The sequence below is a fragment of the Numida meleagris genome, chromosome 2 (assembly GCF_002078875.1).
Source record: "Numida meleagris isolate 19003 breed g44 Domestic line chromosome 2, NumMel1.0, whole genome shotgun sequence".
In the NCBI taxonomy this organism is placed as follows: domain Eukaryota; kingdom Metazoa; phylum Chordata; class Aves; order Galliformes; family Numididae; genus Numida; species Numida meleagris.
In genome coordinates this window covers 18,280,609-18,299,362 of record NC_034410.1, presented here as the reverse complement: position 1 = coordinate 18,299,362, position 18,754 = coordinate 18,280,609, and the positions used below count along the sequence as shown (strand labels likewise).

The 18,754-nt window shown below is 41.4% G+C and overlaps 1 protein-coding gene across 2 annotated transcripts in view; it reads left to right on the top strand.

Annotated features, from left to right (window-relative positions):
* The window catches only part of PLXDC2 (plexin domain containing 2), a 246,368-nt gene that overhangs the window by 8,492 nt on the left and 219,122 nt on the right, over nucleotides 1–18,754 (top strand). The window lies entirely within an intron of this gene.

Sequence of the window (18,754 nt, the reverse complement as noted above, 5' to 3'; positions counted from 1 at the left end):
CATTTGCTTTAAAAACTGTTTCATGAAGAAAGTATATGCAATGCTGTACTTCTTAGTTAAATCTTGCATAATTTGCGTTGTAAATAATTTCAATGTATAATTGGAAGTACAGTGCTTCTTGTGTTTGCATTTAACGAAGGCAAAGAGAAGGGATCTTCCTCTGATTAAGCATCAAGCTAAGCAAAAATATAACAGCTTTCAGTTTTGCTTATATTAATGTATCTAGCCTTCCTAAAACTTTCCGTTTCACTGACAATACTGCAATCCATTGGAAACATTTACATCTTTCCAATGAGCAGATAAAATAATAGCAATAGTAATTTGTCCTTACAATTTCTTGCCTAGGAACCTTGCTGGAAGGGACCACCTGGGTCACTGGGACTTTCCCTGGGATGAAAGGCAGTTGTGTCCTGGATCTGTGGACCACACCCTCCATCCCACATGCCTCCATGTACTCCAGGCCATCAATAACACTCTTCCCAATGCTCCATAACAATTTCCAGGCACGTGATATAACAGTAGCAGCCATAAGTATACTGTGCCATGGAAGATAGCAGGGGCATTGACAGCAGTCGAAGTTTTCACGGTAGCAAAGAATTTTTAATTCTTACATACCTTGTTTGAAAGCTTGTCTTTCTTTACCTGTTTTTGTTTGGCCAGTTTAGTTTGCTTTTGTTTGTTTCTTTTGTTTGTTTATTTTTTGGGTTTGTTCTTTTTTCGGACATTAACATATACATTTCATCTATGAGGACAGGCTGAGAGAGCTGAGGCTGTTCAACGTGGAGAAGAGAAGTTGCCAGGGAGACCTGAGAGCAGCCTTTCAGTGTTTACAGGAGGGCTGTAAGAAAGAAGGGGACAGACTTTTTAGCAGGGTCTGCTGTGATAGGACAAGGGGAAATGGTTTTAAACTAATCTGGGGGAGATTTAGATTGGATATAAGGAAGAAGTTTTTTATCATTAGAGTGGTGAGGCACTGGAAGAGGTTGCCCAGAGGTGGTCAGTGCCCCCTCCCTGGAGATATTCAAGGTCAGGCTGGATGGGGCTCTGAGCACCTGGTCTAGTGTAGGTGTCCTTTTTTGTTGCAGAGGAGTTGGACTAGATGACCTTTAAAGGTCCCTTCCAGCTCAAATGATTCTATGATTTATCTTTTTCAGCTCGTTTTCTCTCTTGCGTGATCATTTGGACATCTACTGCAGAGTTAATAATACTGATTTTGTTTCATTTCAGGGTCATTTTCTAGAACAGCATACATGACTTACAAAACAGCTCTTTCTTTAGTACACTTGTCAGTTTGAATGGGAAAGGAACTACTATTATCTTTCGTTGTCCTCTTGAGCTAGGCATGTATCCTGAAAAAAGGTTTAGTACTTAAAAGGAGGAGGTTCACATACTGCCTCAGCTGAAATTACTGAGTTCTGCCACACTAGGGTCAAGATTCTTACCTTCTTTTATTTTTTTTTCTGGATATGAGAATCATAGAATCATAGAATGGCCTGGGTTGAAAAGGACCTAAAAGATCATCGAGTCTCAACCCCGCTGCTGAGTGCAGGGTCGCCAACCACTAGACCAGGCTGCCCAGAGCCACGTCCAGCCTGGCCTTGAACACCTCCAGGGATGGGGCATCCACAACCCCCCTGGGCAACCCGTTCCAGTGCGTCACCACCCTCTGTGTGAAAAAATTCCTCCTAATATCTAACCTACATCTCCTCTGTCTCAGTTTAAAACCATTCCCCCTCCTCCTGTTGCTATCCACCCTTGTGAACAATCATTCCCCCTCCTGTTCATACACTCCCTTCAAGTACTGGAAGGCCACAGTGAGGTCTCCCTGGAGCCTTCTCTTCTCCAAACTAAACAAGCCCAGTTCCCTCAACCTTTCCTCATAGGAGAGGTGCTCCAGCCCTCTGATCATCTTGATCGCCCTCCTCTGAACTCATTCCAAGAGTTCCACATCTTTCTTGTGCTGAGGCCCCCAGGCCTGGACGCAGTACTCCAGATGGGGCCTCACAAGAGCCGAGTAGAGGGGGACCACCACCTCCCTCTCCTTGCTGGCCACTCCTCTTTTAATGCATCCCAGAACATAGTTGGCCTTCCGGGCTGCCAGCGCGCACGAGTTTGTGTTATTTCAGCTCAATGGAGTAATTTGAATCCTCTAATATTATGCTATACTGCAAGCTTGAATTCAACTTGTGTTCCTGACTTTGCATAGGTACTCTCTAGTGCTGGGCCACAGACTTTTGATTCCCATGACTTGTCAGCATGCACTTTGTGAGCTCTGCTTCTCCACTGCTGTGTTGCTGGCCACGCTTGGCTTTCAGCTTCCTTAATTTTTCCCATCATCATCATTATCCATTAGTATTCTTATTCTTGGAAGAGGTAAGGTAATAGCCTTATTTTATAAATAGGAAAGTAGTTTTGAAGAAGTGACAACTTTGCCAAAGTAAAAAGTGTGCAATTCCTGTCTCAGAGTGCATGAGTTACTTTCTTCTGCAGTAACACACTTATCTTTCCAGTTTCCCGTTGCTCCATCAAATTCAAAGCTGTAAATTCTCATCCCTGAATTCCCCAAGATAAGATTTTAAATCCTGATCAGATTTTTGTTCAAATGACCTAAGGCTATACAAAAAAAAAATCCAGATTCAAGTTGACTAAGGTTTCTGAGTAGTGCACAGACAACAAGACTGACTTTGAGACTGCTGTAGTTCTTGCCATTTCAGATGTTCCTCTCCTCACAGAGGCTTGCACAAAGAGGGGAATGGATGTATCTCTTGGCTGTTTACAAAGCAGATCCCAAGCTGCCATATTTTATATTCTAATAATAATACAACCCAGGACTGATAGATATTCTACGTACAATCAGTGCTCTCTGGTGTCTGAGCTTTTATCACTAGTGGTGAGTTTTGTGTGTTCTGCAGAAATGATGGTAGGTTTTAAAAATAAATACATTGATTTTAAAAATCTGTTATTCTTAGCTTGGTAAGTACATGAGTTCCCCTCCCTCCTTTAATTTGGAAAGGAATTGAAACTTCTTATTCTAGATTAAGAAAGCCACCAATGGAAAACAAAGAAACAAAACAGCAAAAGCAAAACCAGAAGACTTTATGCTTTGGAGTATATGGTCTTACCTTCCTTAGGCTCCAGTTCTGGAAAGCTTCCCACTCAAAGATTTGCTTAACTGTAGCAATGTATGCCGGTGTTACCCTGAAGGTGGGAAGACTGAAAAAGGTGTATATGTTTAAGATTTCTCTCTGATCTTGGGATTTAGTTGGCCCAAGGGTCCCACTCCGTATACAGTACTGGCAATAAGTTTTGCAGCATCATTGCAGATCCTGAAAAGAGTTTCTGGAGAGAAGGTTCTTTTGAGCCTGCAGAAAAGACCAACTGCAACATCCCCATATTACTGTACTGGGTAGAGGCAGAGAACTATAGAGACTAATCTGTTCTCTAATGTACGTGTTGCATTCTCCTGTAAGAGCTGGACACTATGATTTATATATTTATTTGTTTATGGTGTGCAAGACACCGTTAGGATATTCACAAAGTAAAATTCTCTGAGAATTTATGATCTGCCTTCAGGGGCCTGAAATGTGGCCTGAGCTTGAGAAGCAGTAAGCATGCTCAGCTCACGTCAAAGTTAAGTGTAAGCACTTATCATACACTGCTTCTCAAATGCAAGTTTATGATTTAATTTTCCACTACACAAACAGAATGGATGTTTGCTTCAAGAGATGACCCAGAGATGTTAATGAATCATGGTTTTTCCACGGGCAAGTATAGATAATAACCTGAAAGTGAGGTCTTCAGGTTAGGAAGCTATGTCCAGCTTTATCTGTACAAGTTTGCTGTAGTTATTGTGGACTGTATAATAAAACCAGTTCTTTTCATTCTAGCCATGAGTATTCCATGTGTACATTTGAATTTAATTACTTTACCCTATTCTGCTGTTTTATGGCACAGATTAGTGGAGGTGCATACCAAGCAAGCATTCCTACTGAAATTTAATGACTCTGGGGCCAGGGAGATTGTCAAGTGCTTATGTCTTCCAATGACACAATCAAGTGTTATTGATTATCATAAATCCACTGCAGTTTTAAGTTCACCTCTGTAATTGCCAGTTAGTTTTTGAGACTGACACTGGTACAGTTGGTTCTCTATTTTCAAGAATCTATTATTTGGAGATCTAGGGAAAGATTTTCAGACTTTTAAGTAGAATTGAAATCTGTTTAGTTTTTTTCATAGGGAAGGCAGAGAAAGATGTCGATTTACTGTAAAAATAACAATAGTTGCTACCCTTGCAAGTCTCAATTTGGCACAGCATTTAAAAATGCGATTGAAGTATGTGCTTGAAGAAGAGTGCATATGTAAAGCCTTTGCCAAAGCTGTTCTGGAAAAAAAAAAAGGTAGGTGTTACTGAAATACTTACAGGAACGTTTACATCTAGAATTTAATTTAGAAAAGCACAAGTTAAAAATCTGCCCTCACATAGTTCAGCAGAGACACAGTTTAACCCTATGAGAGCAGTTTGGGCCAATTCGAGAAGAGACTTTAGCCCACAGAGCCTTCCTTCTAAATCTGTACTGTGCTCAACAGCCCTTCATGTATGTGAAATATTGCAGTGTGGGATCTTCGGTCACAGTGCAGCTAGATACCACTTTCCCATGGGTAGTTATCACGGCATGTATGCTCCTAGGAAGAGAATGAGTGAGAGTGATTTTTACCTTGGTACCAAAAATGTACTGCATTTCCCAAAGTTGTTCAATGTATTCCCATCTTGGGACTGGTGCTCTTCAGCCTCTTTATCACTGATATAGACTATGGGATCGAGTGTAACCTCAGCAAGTTTGCTGATAACACCAAGCTGAGTGGTACAGTTGACACGTCCAGAGGTACTTAGGCTGAAAAAATGGGCCCATGTGAACCTAATGAGGTTCAGCAAAGCCAAGTGCAGGGTGTTGCACTTGGGTTGGGGCAATCCCGGATGTGTATGCAGACTGGGAGAAGAACTCCTTGAGAGTAAGCCTGTGGAAAAAGACCTGGGGGTCCTGGTGTACAAAAAGCTGGACATGAGCCAGCAGTGTGTGCTTGCAGCCTGGAAGGCTGAGAGTATCCTGGGCCCCCAACACAAGAAAAATTCAGAGCTTTTGGAGCAGTCCAGAGGAGGGCCACAAAGATGATCAGAAGGCTAGAGCACCTATCCTATGAAGAAAGGTTGAGGTAGCCAGGCTTGTTTAGCTTGGAGAAGAGAAGGCTCCAGGGAGACCTTACTGTGTGCTTCCAGTACTTAAGGAAAGTTTACAAGCAGGAGGGCAGTGAGGCACTGTCACAGATGCCCGGAGAAGCTGTGGATGCCCCATTTCTGAAGGTGTTCAAGGCCTAGTTGGACTGGGCTCTGGGCAGCCTGATCTGGTGGTTGGCACCCTGCCCTTGGCAGGGGGCTTGGAACTGGATGATGTTTAAAGTCCTGTCCAACCTAAGCCATTCTATGATTTCAGAGACCCTCAAGCTCTTGAAAAAAGAGGAGCAAGTAGAGCAGAGTCCATGGGTTGACTGTGAGAGCTATCACAACATTTGCTGTGCAGGAGCAACAGACCTGATTCAATTCACTTTATATGTTTCAGCAGCCATGTTAATTCTGTAGAGCTGCTCAACCTGAAAGTCTAGAACAAAGACATTAAAACATTCATGTAGATTAAAAAAAATGTTATTTTGAGTATGAATATTCTACTCCTTTAATTTAAATCTGTAGGGAGACAGAAAAAGAAGATAGGAAAGGTTACATTTAGAAACTCTGTAGAGAAGCAGTGTTCATTTAGGGGAAAATGCTCTGTTTTCTATTCTATTTCTTTTTCAGTCTTTAAAAAGGAGGGGGGGGAAGCCCTTCTCTGACGGTACTCCTGAAAGCCACAGGAAGGAGGAACCAGCCCTTGCAGAGTTTAAGGATTGTCAGAAACTTCTTAATTACAGAGGACAGGTAAATTGGAAAATAAAGGTTCCTTACCTGTACCTTCCTGCCAGATGACTGCTCTTATCAATGTCTGCCTTGTTTAAAAAAGAAAAAAGAGAGAGAGGAATGAAAAGACTTTTTTGTCTCAGTCTGTACTGGGATATGCTTCAAGGCATTCAGGAGCAAGGCTTCCTTTTTTTCAGTTCCTAAACACCTGTTTTAGCAAGACACCACAGGATGGAGGGAGGACAGGCCAGGAGGGCAGAGTGGGACCCTTCTGGTCTGCGGCACTTTTAAGATCCATTTGTTTATACACTCCTATAAACAGAAAGAAGGAGATAGAATGAAAAAAAATAATGATGATAATGATAAATATAAGCTGAATTTGTTTGGCTCTATGGTATTTTTTTTTTTATATTTACAGCTGTACTGTGGCAATATTGGTTTAACTTGTAGCTTGACAGAATATCCTCTGCCTATCACTGCAAATCACAGTTAGAAAGCACTAAGAATATGGCCCAAAATAATGACTTCATTATAAATGGGATGCTGAACGTACATGTGTTCTGCTCTCACTGTGCATTCGTCTGCAGTCATGGGCTATATTTCCTTAACTTGTTGGCTCATGTGGTAGATCATTTATCTTAGTTTGCCAAGGCAAATTGCTCCAGTCTTCATCTTTCCCTGGAATCTTTAAGCATATTTGTGGTTCAGAGGTGCCCATCCCCCACAGCTTGCTGTTTCCTTCAGAGGAGGCACTTCTGCTTTTAGTTAGGGATTGTGATATCCACCTGCCAATGTAGCAGTAGAAAGTTCATTGAACTATAGCTATTCCTGCTGTTCATACTTACGCAGCCAAAGGCGATTCGAAGAATAATAGCTATCACTCTACAAACATAATGAGATATCCCATGTAGATTTCATGATTTAAAATCACGTTGTGCTTTTTCTACTTCCCATCACTTTTGATATTTATGCTGTTGTATATTTTACTTAGCATTTATGAATTTAGAATGGATGGCTTTGAATTTTGAAATAACTATTTGTAAGCTTCTCTATAGGTTTCATCATCATATTTTGAAGTGCTTTGTTAAGACTGATGGATTTAGCCACAAAACTGCCTTGTCTAATAATGGATATTATTTATTTTCATTTCACCAGTGGAGCACTAAAGTACTGAATGACTTGCCAAGATCACACACTGGAAATTTAGTATAGGGACAAGAAAAAAATCCCACCATTCTAATTCGTGTTTTCATGTTTAACCTTCAGAATAAGCATTGTGATATTTCACAGGGATGAAAATGCAGAGTTAAAATTGAATATAGAAGAACTACTCACTGAAACACAAGTCGATAGCCTCTTTACAATTTCTGTCAGAACTCCACCATCCTGCCAACAGCTTTTTAACTTTTATTTAAATATTTGGCAACCCAAGACTGTTTTTTTCCTCTCTGTTACTGCAAGATGCCATTCATGCTTACTGCTGAGTAGAGCTGCAGCCTCTTAGAGTAATTAGGGAATTTGTTTTGCTTCTGTGAGAATGCTAACATATACTTTAAAAAGTGTGTAGTTGTATAGTTAACAATTTTATTTCTTCTCAACTTTCTCGTCTTCTTACTTTTCAATATTTTCCTTTGGCGCTGTGAGCAGGCAGTAGAAGTGCAAGTCAGGTAAACCTAAAGGAGCAGTCAGAAATCTGTACTGTCCTGGAGAAAAGATGTATTAGAGAATTGGAGCTGTGGAAGGGTCTGGGTTCAGTTTCAGCATCTCTTATGTCCATGTGAAGTAGGTAATGAAAGCCCTAGAGATCTCCTTAGAAGAAGACAAATCTGGAGAAATGTCATAGCCCAAGGATATTTTCATGACTAAGACTTTATTTCTAAATGCATTTCACTAACAACATGAGTTTCTCTGCCTTAATGTGAAAATACATCAGAAAATGTGTGCAGCTCACATTTTTTCTTTCTCCTCTTACATAAAACGTACTTAGTCTTTCACTAAATTGCACTGCAAATTCACAGGTGCAAAAAATACTGACTTGATGTCAAAACTGAGCATGGCTTTGAGGCCTACCAGCATCAGAGGTATTCCAAAGACTAAGCTCTGCTGAAGGACCCAAGTTATACAGGCTAGTGGGTAGGCTAGAAATCAATATGTATTTCATCACCCTAGCTTACCTTGACAGAGATAAGCCAAGTTGCTGAACAGTTATTCGTAAAGAAATGATGACCAAGAAACCACAGCCAAATGTGAACTGTTAATTTTCTTGTGCAATATATGCAACTGAGCATTTCATCTAATTTATAGGCTTTTTGCAATATAAAGTTAATGACCTGTACAATTTATTTTAGGGTCTTATATAAATTAAATGCATCAGCTGGATGTTTTTCTTTTCTGTAAAGAACAGTTATCTGATTTGGAAATTTAATCAAGTCATCAAACAAAGTTATCTCAATGCTGAAAGATATACAATTGCCTGAATATTTAGAGTAGATTTATAGGAAAAAATATATTAAATTTTTCTTGTCCTTTCTTTAATAATGTCCATGAAACATGTTATTCATTTATCTTGGAATGTCTGACTTTACAATGATCATACTCTCAGCAAAACTGAAAATATGAGAATTTAGCCATAAGATGAAATAACTTAGATCTCTCCATTCTGTGACCATTACTGCAGAGTTTCCTAAGTACTTTATCTTTGGCATTTAGCACTGAAGTCAGCAAGACCTAAATGCTCAAAATCTCCTTAAGCACTTCTGTCTGTCAGTTTAAATTGTTATATTTTGCATTTAGTTTGGGCAAGTTTATTCACTTACAGTAATACCTGACAATGTGAAGGTTGTACAGGGACCTTAGCAAGAATTTAAATTGGGTGCAAATTGGATACCAGCCATTTAGTGCTGGAAATCACAGTGGAAAAGATTATAGTCATTCTTGGGACATGATGCTTTTTTATTTCTAGCCCCATGTAGAGTATTTGAATATATCTTTCTTGAAGAACATTTTCCATTGATTCCTGGAGAGCTCAGCTCTGTGACTGTAACCAGCCTGGGGCGGGCTGCTGCTCTGGGAAGCACTGGGCTGTATGCACAGCTCTGTGATCCTGGTTTTCTTTGCTTCCTGAGACTAAATGTTATTTAAGGAAATGTAAAATCTCACAACTGGAAGGATGCAAAATGAATTGGAAATATTTAGTATTAGAGTTGTGGGACTGGAGGTCTGTTGTGGTTAATCCCCATCCTGTTTCGCATAAATGTATATATAAAACAGAGATGTGTACGTACAGGTATATATGTGTGTACCTGTATACCTATTTAAAGACAACGCTCCGAATTCATCACACGGTACATTTTCTTTGCCTTTATTCTTCATTTGCCTATTTATGCAATGGTTTCCTTGGTCTTTATAGTAATGATGTTATTGTGAAGACTTGGTGTATTTATTTCCTAGAGGTACAATTCCTTTTACCATTCTAAGAGTGCTTTCCATTTATTAAAGTTTTACTTTGGTTTATTGATACAACACAGTGTATTAAGGAGAGCACAACCCTGTTTATCCTAGCTTAATTATTATTTTCAGTATTTTGTCTTCTTTTTTTACTCAGTAAAAATCAAAGTTACAGAAGACTGCAAACATCAAGCAATTATCTTTTTTTATTTTTAAGTTTACTTTTTAACTTTTAATTTCTATCAGTCCTTGTACTGGTCCTAATAGTAGCTCATAGTGCATTCAAATAAAATGGCTATTAGGGATATCAGGGTTCTTCTTATCACTTTTTTTCAGTCCTTACACAGGCAAGATTCTATGTTGATGAACATTGTGCACTGCTGTACTTACAGTTGTTAGTCTAAATTTTCTTTTCTTTCTCTGGTGAAAATCCCAGTGGCTCAGTAACAATTTGCCTGTTCAGGTTTGTAGCAGTCCCTGACAGAGCAAGCAGGGTCCAGCTGCTCACAGTTGCTAACTACAGCGCAGGAAGAGGAAGGCGCTTGATGCTCACGAGAGCTCTTCAAGCCAGAGGGGAAGCCGTGCAATAACAGCACAGAAGTGCAACACAGTGCAATCTGGTCCACCAACATCTGATACAATTCTTGGATCTTATTGTTCTGGCATGATAGAGTAGGGCCTTTGAGTTTTTTAGGTTTAAGAGCTAAAACTTGGGTTGAAACAAAAGCTGAATCATGTGGTACCAATACTGTAGCAGCTATTTACTGCTTCAAAACTGTACATAAGCTTCAGGATCAAGTTTTGAGGGAGTAAATCCCCAATTTATTTATTCATCTGACTGGTTTCTCTGTAGCAGCTGGATACTATACGTACTTGGCATAAGTTATATGCTCAGCATATAAAAGCAAATAGCAAAAATAAGCTTGAATTAAAACAATATGACTTGAGTTTACTGCTCTTAAAATACTCTTCTCTTATTTGGGGAAGCAGGAACTGAAGAGACCAGGAACGCCTAATGACTTCATAAATAGACTGCGCTGGCAGACATGCCTATGTAATTTCCTGCTCTTGAGACTCGCTTTATGACCTCTTCAGCCCTGACTGTCTGTTTTTTACTGTAGTCCTCCATCTGCTGATGGGAATGAATCTTAAGATGAACAGTCATAAGCAGCGAAGCAGCTTTGTTACCTCAGCAAACTATTACCAGCTTCCTCAACATTCCTCATTAGGACACCCAACGAGATGCATTTTGGAAGAGGGCCTAATCATAGGTCTAGTGAAATATGAATAAACCTAGCAGGCCCACAGGTGTTAAAGCAGTGGCTTTGGTCAAAAAGGAGCCTTTCTGGATTTAAGAACTCAAAAAGATATTTCATGAGTTTGTCCAAACAGTGTTTGCAAAGAAACTCTGAGCCCTCTTTTCCCATAGTAATAGTTCATTTAAAAAATATTCTCAACTGAATGTCAGTCCAGGTTCAATCTGTATGCTACTAGGCTTTTTTGCTTGTTTTGCAGAAGGTTTTATAAACAAAGAAAAATAAATTCTCCATTCTTTTTTTTTCTAGGCCTTCATTAAATTGGGAAGGCATAGTCACTGAGGAAACAAAAAGCTTTCACTTTCATACCCTTTGCTGATTTTCAGTGTTTCTCTAGGGAAAAAGAAGAATCTGGCTTTGTAAATACTTTGCAAAATACACATACTTGAGGTTTGGGAGATTTAGAACTCCTGAGTAAGAATTTTCCTTATTTTATGATATTTAATATAGTTTATCCCATTTCAAAAGAGCAAAGTTTGAAAAACCGAGGGAATTAGTCATTGAAGTCACCCAGATTCAAGCTGTGGTTCTTGCATGTGCAGGAGGCCTGGAAAGAGAAATTTATTTAGTAGAAAAGGTGCTAAGGCTTACATAATTCACTAAGAGGAAAGAAACCTTAGTAAAAGACTCCATTTAGCTGTCTAGAAAGCCCAATAAGAAGAATGTTTAGAATAGTCAAAAATCCTAGAAGGCGTGTGCAAAAGGAAGGATAGATCAGCAAAAAATGTTGATGCCACAGAGATTCGCAGTGAGGGGAATAGTGAGAATTTCTAAACATCACCTAAGTAAGATCTTTTAAACAATTATGGGAGCTGCTGGCCTTTGTTTTCTTAACTAATTTAATTAAAAAGAGAACACAGGAGGATATGTGGAATGGCGCTGAGATTTATGATTTATTGTAATCACCAAATCAAATGAAATAGTTGTTTTTCATTATGTGATTCTGCTGATCATAGGGACAGACACAAGATGAAGATGCAAATGAGAATAGGAAAATGGCAAATCCACTACCAAGGGGAAACAAAATGTACAAGGTGAATGCGCTCATTTCCACAGCATATACTAATCTGTCAAGCTCCGAGTGCTGTGGTGGGTTTGGAGAATAGCAAATACTGTTCTATGTCCCAGAATGAGAAAAGTAGTGATTTACTTACCTTTGATTTTTAAGATCTAGAGTGAAATGGGAGAGAATATAGCTGGAATTTGCCAAAGTTAGATTTACCTGGCAAATCTGAAGGCATTTATGAGAAAGAATAGATTATTATTTATCTTTTTAGGAAAAAGGATTGTTGTAGGCCTTCTTTTACATCTGTTTCCAAAGAGGTTTGGTATGGTATCACACAGGAGTTGTTAGTTCAAGCATGGAACATGGTGACTAATAAAAGAATCACAGAATCATAGAATTAGCTAGGTTGGAAAAGACCTACAAGATCATCCAGTCCAACCAGCCACCTACCACCAATAACCCCACTAAACCATGTCTCTTAACGCTGTATCTAAATGTTTCTTGAACATCTCCAGGGACAGTGACTCCACCACCTCCCTGGGCAGCCCATTCCAGCACCTGACCACTCTTTCACAAAAGTAGTACTTCCTAATGCCCAGCCTAAATCTCCCCTGGCGCAACTTGAGGCCATTCCCCCTCGTCCTGTCACTAGCTACAAGAGAGAAGAGGCCGACACCCAGCTCACTACAACCTCCCTTCAGGTAGTTACGGAGAGCGATGAGGTCTCCCCTGAGCCTCCTCTTCTCCAGACTGAACAATCCCAGCTCCCTCAGCTGCTCCTTATAAGGCCTGTGCTCCAGACCCCTCCCCAGCTTTGTCGCCCTCCTCTGAACACTCTCCAGGGCCTCAATGTCTTTCTTGCAGTGAGGGGCCTAAAACTGGACACAGTACTTGAGGTGGGGCCTCACCAGTGCTGAGTACAGAAGGACAATTATTTCCCTGCTCCTACTGGCAACACTATTTCTGATACAAGCCAGGATGCCATTGGCCTTCTTGGCCACCTGGGCACACTCCTGGCTCATGCTCAGCTGACCATCGACTAATACCCCCAGGTCTGTTTCCTCCACACAATCTTCCAGCCACTCTGCCCCAAGCCTGTAGTGTTGCCTGGGGTTGTTGTGGCCAAAGTGCAGGACTCAGCACTTGGTCTTGTTGAATCTCATCCCATTGGCTTCAGCCCAGAGATCCAGCCTGTCCAGATCTCTCTGTAGGGCCTTGCCACCCCCAGGCAGATCAACACTTCCTGCTAGCTTGGTGTCATCTGCAAACTTACTGAGGGTGCTCTCAATGCCCTCATCCAGGTCATCAATAAAGATATTGAAGAGGACAGGCCCCAGCACTGATCCCTGGGCAACACCACTCCTGACCGGTTGCCAGCTGGATTTAATTCCATTCACCACCACTCTCTGGGCCCGGCCCTCCAGTCAGCTCCTTACCCAGCGAAGAGTGTACCTGTCCAAGCCACGGGCTGCCAGTTTCTCTAGGAGAATGCTGTGGGAGACAGTGTCGAAGGCTTTGCTGAAGTCTAGGTTAGACCACATCAACAGCCTTTCCCTCATCTACCAGGTGGGTCACTCAATCATAGAAGGAGATCAGGTTGGTCAAGCAGGACCTGTCCTTCATAAACCCATGCTGGCTGGGCCTGATCCCCCAGTTGTCCTGCAAATGCCACATGATCTCCCTCAAGACAATCTGCTCCATAGCCTTCCCTGGCACCGAGGTCAGGTTGACAGGCCTGTAGTTCCCCGGATCCTCCTTACAACCCTTCTTGTAGATGGGAGTCACATTAGCAAGTCTCCAGTCTTCTGGGACCTCTCCAGTTGACCAGGAATGCTGATAGATGATGGAAAGCGGCTTGTCTATCTCCTCCGCCAGCTCCCTCAGCACTCTTGGATGGATCTTGTCTGGCCCCATGGACTTGTGGTAGTCCAGGTGGAGTAGTAGGTCTTTGACCATTTCCTCCTGAGTCGTGGGGGGTTTATTCCACTCCCCATCCGAGACTTCCAGGTCAGAGAGTAGAGTACTCTGAGGACAACTGGTCTGACTTTTAAAGACAGACGTAAAGAAGGCATTGAGAACCTCTGCCTTTTTATTGCCCTCAGTGGCCACATTCCCCGCCGCGTCCAGTAAAGAATGGAGATTCTCCTTGGTCCTCCTCTTACTGTTAATATATTTGTAAAAGAGTTTCTTGTTCCCTTTAATCCCAGTAGCCAAGCTGATTTCGAGCTGGGCCTTTGTCTTTCTAATTTTCTCCCTGCACATCCTTACAACCTCTTTGTACTCTCCGTGAGTTGCCCATCCCTTCTTCCACAGGAGGTAGATTCTCTTTTTCTCCTGGAGCCTCAGGAAAAGCTCCCTGTTCATCCCCACTGGTCTCCTTCCCTGCCGGCTCATCTTGCGGCTCAGGGGGACAGCCTGTTCCTTCAGGAACAGCCTTCAGGCCTTCCTTCTTGAGGAGTGACCAGCCTTCCTGGGCCCCTTTACCCTCCAAGACCAAATCCCAAGGTACCCTCCCTACCAGTCTCCTGAACAATTCAAAGTCTGCCCTCCAAAAGCCCAAGGTAGCAGTTTTGCTGTCCCCTCTCCTGGTTCCACCAAGAATTGAGAACTCTACCATTTTATGGTCGCTATGTCCAAGACAGCCCCCGACTTCCACATCTCCCACCAGACCTTCCCTGTTTGTAAACAGCAGGTCTAGCAGGGCACCTTCCCTGGTAGGTTCTCTCACCAGCTGCAGAAGGAAGTTATCTTCCATACACTCTAGAAACCTCCTAGACTGCGTCTTCTGCGCCATGTTGTATTCTCAGCATATATCGGGGAAGTTGAAGTCCCCCATGAGGACAGGGGCTGGCGATTGCGCAACTTCTGCCAGCTGTTCACAGAATGCCTCATCTGTCTCTTCATCCTGGTTAGGCAGTCTATAACAGAGCCCCACCAGGATGTCTGCCTTGTCAGCCTTTCCTTTGATCCTAACCCACAGAGATTCAACATTATCTTCCCCAGTTGCAAGCTTGATAACATCAAAACTCTCTCTAACATACAGAGCCATGCCACCACCCCTCCTTCCTTGCCTATCTTTTCTGAAGAGCTTGTGGCCATCCATCGCAGCAGATAATTAGGAGGTATTAGATGGAAAAGGCATGAAATAATACAGAGTTCGAATTCACACCTTTAGTGACTTACAATCAAGATTTCTGTTTGTAAGCTCAAGAAAACTATCATCTACTTCGTTACTGCAGAAAGACTGGATCTTAAAAATGTGCAGCAGGTGTGGAAAAGGCAAATGTACTCCTAAAAGATGTAAGAACTTCCAGCAGGGAGAGAGAAGTACGGTGTCGCAACTGAGCATAGAGTGCTAAATGCAGTTTTCAAGAAAAAAAAAAACATTCAAATTGCAACAGTAAAGCCTGGAAGAAGATGTAATACTTTTCAGTTGCTATATTGAAGTTGAAAAAATGCAGGGGGAAAAAAAAAAGAAAAAAGCAGAAAAGAGATACTTGAAATAAAGAACAAACAGTTTCATATTGGCTGTGAATAAATTGATGCTGTAAATAAGAGATTGCTAACCAGTAAAGCATTTTAGTTCTGAATGTGCTTCCCGTTCAGAGTCAAAGAGCTTTTTAAGAGCTCATACCTAAATTTTCAGGAATATTATAGTAGATGCACCTGGCTGTAATGTGCTGCAGTCCTATCTCAGTATAACTGCTGCATAGCTTAAACTGCTTCTTTCAGGTCCTGTTGTGCAACACCGTAGATAAAAGTATTTTATCCAGCTCAAGAGGTAGTGAATGTGCCCTCCAGCCTTGCTCAATACATTTTTCACAGGCAGCACCTGTAATAGCAGAGCAAGGGAAGGGTGTTGCCCTTCTGTGATTGGAGATGTAAGAGAAGTAGACATGTTCATAAGCAGCAATCCATGTTTTGGCATGTTCTTCCTTGCAAGCTCCTTTCTCTGTGATCTGAAAAGACACTTAAACTATGCATGCTAAACTCATTTTAGAGTGCCACAATTCCCATTGCCTGGAGAGCATGCTAGAGGGGCACTGTGTGGGAGCATCAGCTTCCAGCACTACAGCAGCACTTTACAACCTTGCTGCTTCTGCTCCAGCTGTCCCAACATTAGTGGTTTCTTAGCATCACGACTTGCCTGTGTACATGCTGTAAGGTGTTCCAGTGTGCCTGAACAGTGCAGGGTACCTCATGCATGCTGCCCAGTCTCGGTAATGAGCCCTGACAGCTCCCACTGCTCGCAGTGCCTGGCTCTACCTCCACTCCTATGTGCCTAACCTGCTGAACATTGCACAGCCCCTGCAGTACAGCTCTATGACTGCTCTTTTTCACTCTAAAACACTAGGTTTTTCTGTAATGATATCATGATTGGTACTTGCACAGCCCTGCTGTACTCCTTTGCAATCTGTACAAAACTTGCAGCACGCCTTTAAATACCAATAGGACGGATAGCCATCGATTTTTTAAAACCACTGTGGCTCCTATGTAGTGGAGGAAGGGAAGTGAAGCATCCTGCCGCTGTGCCTGATTCCCCAAAGGGATCCAGGCATGTCACACACATCACACAACCCACTTCCCTGTTCTGTAGTTAAGTTATACTCAAGTACCATGTTTAGATTGTGCTGGTTCTTGGAGGTGAAATAATTTCAGTTATGTTACTTGCGCTGGAGACATTACAAAGTTGATACGGTGATGGTTAGTTAAATTTTATCATTATGTATTAAGCTGTTAACTCACAAAAATTTAAAACTAAGCCAGAAACTAAATATAATTGAGAAAAATCAACAGATATTAAAAAAAAAATAACGAGAGAAAAAGAGGAAGAGGGGAAAATTAGTACCACTGTTTGTGTATGTCCATCCACCCCAGAACTCACATCAACGGGACAAAATAGCAGGGCTCTGGCATTCAAAGTCAAAAAACACAGTGAGAGGTTCCCAGCTCCATACTGCTTTGTGCCTCGCTTCTGAAGTGTCATTAGGGCAAAAGAGAGACACCATATAGGGTTCAGTAGCAGTGAGAATGTTGAAAAAAGCATAGAACGAGTGGCTAAGACAGCTGTCTTAGTGAGACCAAGCAAGTGTAGTTCTTAAAGCGTGCTGATGTGGTAAGACTGAGAAGCTTGCTGGTCAGTCTTGCAAAGAAGCTGTACTGTTGGAGGTGCTGATACTGTATTTTGTTAAAACCTCAGAATATGCTTTTTTTAAAAGGAATCTGACTTGTAATCCTCAAGAAATGAAGACTCTAATGTGTAGTTCCATTCTGTAGTTACCAAACTACAATCAGATAGTCACCAAACCAATTTTCAGGAGATCCCCAGTTCCTTCAAGTATTGTCTTTTGAAAGGACTACACTGAAAATTGTGCCTGATCTCCAGCAGAGAAGCGTACTGCTTTCTTTCTGTCTTTTGTCAATCTGTAAGGAGCTCTTTGAGGGTGGTGACAATTTTTAATTCCACATGCAAATAAAGACCTCTGCGCAAAGACTTTAACAGGAAGAGGAGGGATAGCTATGGGAGCTTTATACACTTGCCATCTACACCAATTGCACACGTTTCTGCATCATGTGAAGAGAAGTTCTAGGATGTTGGGCCACCTCTCTGCTCAGGAAAGGCATGTGTCACACCAGTATTTGAAATACTGTCATATTATAGGAATTAATTTATGTTAGTACCTCGTTTATTATAAATAACATCTTTTCTACATATCAGAAACGTATCAGGTAATGGGGGAGACCTCATCGCGCTCTACAACTCCCCTAAAGGAGGTTGTGGTGAGGTGGGGGTTGGCCTCTGCTCCCAGGTAACAGCAATAGGACAAGAGGTAATGGCATTCAGCTGTGCCAGAGGAAGTTTAGTTTGGAGATTAGAAATGATTTCTTCTCAGAAGGAATGATGATACATTGGCACAGGCTGCACCAGGAAGGTGGTGGAGTCACCGTCCCTGGGAGTGTTCAAGAACTGTGGAGATGTGGCGCTGAGGGACATGGTTAGTGGGCATGGTGGGGGTGGGATGGTGGTTGGACATGATGATCTTGGGGGTCTTTTCCAACCTTTATGATTCTGTGATTCTATGGGAACACCTGAACTGAAAACCTGAAATTCCATTCCTTGTTAGTTTGAAATTAAATACTTCTTTTCCTTCTGTCTCTTTCTCTTTGCTTTCCTGAAGCACTGATTAGCTGTATGGTATTCTATCCTTTATCATTATTAGAATCGAAGCATTGATTATAAGAGGGCAGCAGATCTCAGAAAAAACATTATAGTAATAAGAACACAAATTCAGCAGCCAAATTTGCTCTCACTGGAAACCTCCTTCTTATGAGGAACAAGTGCTCCAATGTGTTGCCTGACACTAGTTTAATATATTCTTCAAAGTTCTTTTTATGAGTCTAATTGAAGAAAATAAGAGTGTGCAATTTTAAATCTCCTTTGATGATGTTGGAATATATATTTCCTACTCCAGTGTACAGTCTGAGCAAGCAACAGACTCATGCTGGTACAGGTTTCAGCCTTTCTCAATGCTGATGATAACGGGATATACCCCTGACTTTATGATTCTGGCTTTACCTCACACATGTATATTTCTACGATGTCTTCAGCATTACTGACTCCCAAATTAAATACCATGGATCTCAAAAAATCATGGGATTTGTTAAGAAATAATTGATTGACATATTTCTACTTGCATCCTGTATAATTTCTGAATTAGATAGACTTAAATTTTTTCATCTATAAGCTGCAAGAAAACTCAGTAGCAGGAAGTTTACAATTGATCTTTAATAAAATGAAGTCTGTCTGTGCTAATGGCACAGGTCAGGGATCTATAACAGCCCAGAAGTAGATTAAGACCATTTAATTTCTTGCCATTACTTGGCTACCTTTGCCCACTGGGCCTTAGATGCTATGAGTAGTTTGTGCTGCTTACCTTATTTGGAGCTCTCTTCACACACTTTTTAACCCATAAATTAGATTGTGCCATCTTGGCTTGCCACAACCTAAGCTAATAAACCTTTGTCTGACCCTTCCTT